Source organism: Pipistrellus hanaki, assembly GCF_964339955.1.
Source record: "Pipistrellus hanaki genome assembly, chromosome: 13".
Taxonomy (NCBI): domain Eukaryota; kingdom Metazoa; phylum Chordata; class Mammalia; order Chiroptera; family Vespertilionidae; genus Pipistrellus; species Pipistrellus hanaki.
In genome coordinates, this window is record NC_140515.1 from 4,855,776 (window position 1) to 4,859,616 (window position 3,841).

The window sequence follows — 3,841 nt, forward strand, 5'->3', positions numbered from 1 at the left end:
CATGAAAACATGATTAATTCAGTGAAAATGACTGTAAACAGATGAGAACTTGTTTAGAACAGCTGAAAGAGATTCTCCAAGTCAGTTCTTAGTGTAGAAACGGTAGCTAAGATCCGGGAAATCTTAATTCCAGTTAATATCACATGAAACACTGTATGAATACTATATTCTTTACTTAAAGGAGACTAGAGTGGTAAATGTGTGTTATACAAGGCAGAATACCATTGAAATAGAGAAAGAATCATGTTCGGCAGCTTTGGAACGCCTTACACGTCACTGAAATGTAGTACTACACTCTATAACACAGTTGAGAGACAATGTTCCCGAGCTTCCTCAGTTCATAACAGTGTGTAGGAAGTTGTTTGATAAAGTGGGCAAAGCTTATACTTGGGCCAGAAGGCAGAATATAGGAAACTACATGAAAACATGAATAATTCAGTGAAAATGACTGTAAACAGATGAGAACTTGTTTAGAACAGCTGAAAGAGAATCTCCAAGTTAGTTCTTAGTGTAGAAAAGGTAGCTAAGATAAGGGAAATCCTTAATTCGAATTAAGATCACATGAAACACTGTATGAATCCTATATTCATTACTTAAAGGAGACTAGAGTGGTAAATGTGTGTTATACAACGCAGAATACCATTGAAATAGAGAAAGAAACAGGTTCGGCAGCTTTGGAAATCCTTACACTTCAATGAAATGTAGTACTACACTCTATAACACAGTTGAGAGACAATGTTCCCGAGCTGCCTCAGTTCATAACAGTGTGTAGGAAGTTGTTTGATAAAGTGGGCAAAGCTTATACTTGGGCCAGAAGGCAGAATATAGGAAACTACATGAAAACATGAATAATTCAGTGAAAATGACTGTAAACAGATGAGAACTTGTTTAGAACAGCTGAAAGAGATTCTCCAAGTCAGTTCTTAGTGTAGAAAAGGTAGCTAAGATCCGGGAAATCCTTAATTCGAGTTAAGATTACACGAAACACTGTATGAATCCTATATTCTTTACTTAAAGGAGACTAGAGTGGTAAATGTGTGTTATACAAGGCAGAATACCATTGAAATAGGGAAAGAAACACGTTCCGCAGCTTTGGAAAGCCTTACACGTCACTGAAATGTAGTACTACACTGTATAACACAGTTGAGAGACAATGTTCCCGAGCTGCCTCAGTTCATAACAGTGTGTAGGAAGTTGTTTGATAAAGTGGGCAAAGCTTATACTTGGGGCAGAAGGCAGAATATAGGAAACTAAATGAAAATATTTAATTCAGTGAAAATGACTGTAAACAGATGAGAACTTGTTTAGAACAGCTGAAAGAGATTCTCCAAGTCAGTTCTTAGTGTAGAAAAGGTAGCTAAGATCCAGGAAATCCTTAATTCGAGTTAAGATTACAAGAAACACTGTATGAATCCTATATTCTTTACTTAAAGGAGACTAGAGTGGTAAATGTGTGTTATACAAGGCAGAATACCATTGAAATAGAGAAAGAAACACGTTCGGCAGCTTTGGAAAGCCTTACACTTCACTGAAATGTAGTACTACACTCTATAACACAGTTGAGAGACAATGTTCCCGAGCTGCCTCAGTTCATAACAGTGTGTAGGAAGTTGTTTGATAAAGTGGGCATAGCTTATACTTGGGCCTAAAGCAGAATATAGGAAACTACATGAAAACATGAATAATTCAGTGAAAATGACTGTAAACTGATGAGAACTTGTTTAGAACAGCTGAAAGAGAATCTCCAAGTTTGTTCTTAGTGTAGAAAAGGTAGCTAAGATAAGGGAAATCCTTAATTCGAGTTAAGATAACATCAAACACTGTATGAATCCTATATTCATTACTTAAAGGAGACTAGAGTGGTAAATGTGTGTTATACAAGGCAGAATACCATTGAAATAGAGAAAGAAACACGTTCCGCAGCTCTGGAAAGCCTTACACTTCACTGAAATGTAGTACTACACTCTATAACACAGTTGAGAGACAATGTTCCCTACTTGCCTAAGTTCATAACAGTGTTTAGGAAGTTGTTTGATAAAGTGGGCAAAGCTTATACTAGGGCCAGAAGCAGAATCTAGGAAACTACAGGAAAACATGAATAATTCAGTGAAAATGACTGTAAACAGATGAGAACTTGTTTAGAACAGCTGAAAGAGATTCTCCAAGTCAGTTCTTAGTGTAGAAAAGGTAGCTAAGATCGGGGAAATCCTTAATTCGAGTTAAGATTACATGAAACACTTTATGAATCCTATATTCTTTACTTAAAGGAGACTAGAGTGGTAAATGTGTGTTATACAAGGCAGAATACCATTGAAATAGAGAAAGAAACATGTTCGGCAGCTTTGGAAAGCCTTACACGTCACTGAAATGTAGTACTACACTCTATAACACAGTTGAGAGACAATGTTCCCGAGCTGCCTCAGTTCATAACAGTGTGTAGGAAGTTGTTTGATAAAGTGGGCAAAGCTTATACATGGACCAGAAGGCAGAATATAGGAAACTACTTGAAAACATGAATAATTCAGTGAAAATGACTGAAACAGATGAGAACTTGTTTTAGAACAGCTGAAAGAGATTCTCCAAGTCAGTTCTTAGTGTAGAAACGTTAGCTAAGATCCGGGAAATCTTAATTCCAGTTAATATCACATGAAACACTGTATGAGTCCTATATTCTTTACTTAAAGGAGACTAGAGTGGTAAATGTGTGTTATACAAGGCAGAATACCATTGAAATAGAGAAAGAAACACGTTCGGCAGCTTTGGAAAACCTTACACTTCTCTGAAATGTAGTCCTACACTCTATAACACAGTTGAGAGACAATGTTCCCGAGCTGCCTCAGTTCAGAACAGTGTGTAGGAAGTTGTTTGATAAAGTGGGCAAAGCTTATACTTGGGCCAGAAGGCAGAATATAGGAAACTACATGAAAACATGATTAATTTAGTGAAAATAATTGTAAACAGATGAGAACTTGTTTAGAACAGCTGAAAGAGATTCTCCCAGTTAGTTCTTAGTGTAGAAAAGGTAGCTAAGATCCGGGAAATTCTTAATTCGAGTTAAGATTACATGAAACACTGTATGAATCCTATATTCTTTACTTAAAGGAGACTAGAGTGGTAAATGTGTGTTATACAAGGCAGAATACCATTGAAATAGAGAAAGAAACACGTTCGGCAGCTTTGGAAAGCTTTACACTTCTCTGAAATGTAGTACTACACTCTATAACACAGTTGAGAGACAATGTACCCGAGCTGCCTCAGTTCATAACAGTGTGTAGGAAGTTGTTTGATAAAGTGGGCAAAGCTTATACTTGGGTCAGAAGGCAGAATATAGGAAACTACATGAAAACATGATTAATTCAGTGAAAATGACTGTAAACAGATGAGAACTTGTTTAGAACAGCTGAAAGAGATTCTCCAAGTCAGTTCTTAGTGTAGAAACGGTAGCTAAGTTCCGAGAAATCTTAATTCCAGTTAATATCACGTGAAACACTGTAAGAATCCTATATTCTTTACTTAAAGGAGACTAGAGTGGTAAATGTGTGTTATACAAGGCAGAATACCATTGAAATAGAGAAAGAAACACGTTCCGCAGCTCTGGAAAGCCTTACACTTCACTGAAATGTAGTACTACACTCTATAACACAGTTGAGAGACAATGTTCCCTACTTGCCTAAGTTCATAACATTGTGTAGGAAGTTGTTTGATAAAGTGGGCAAAGCTTATACTAGGGCCAGAAGCAGAATTTAGGAAACTACAGGAAAACATGAATAATTCAGTGAAAATGACTGTAAACAGATGAGAACTTGTTTAGAACAGCTGAAAGAGATTCTCCAAGTCAGTT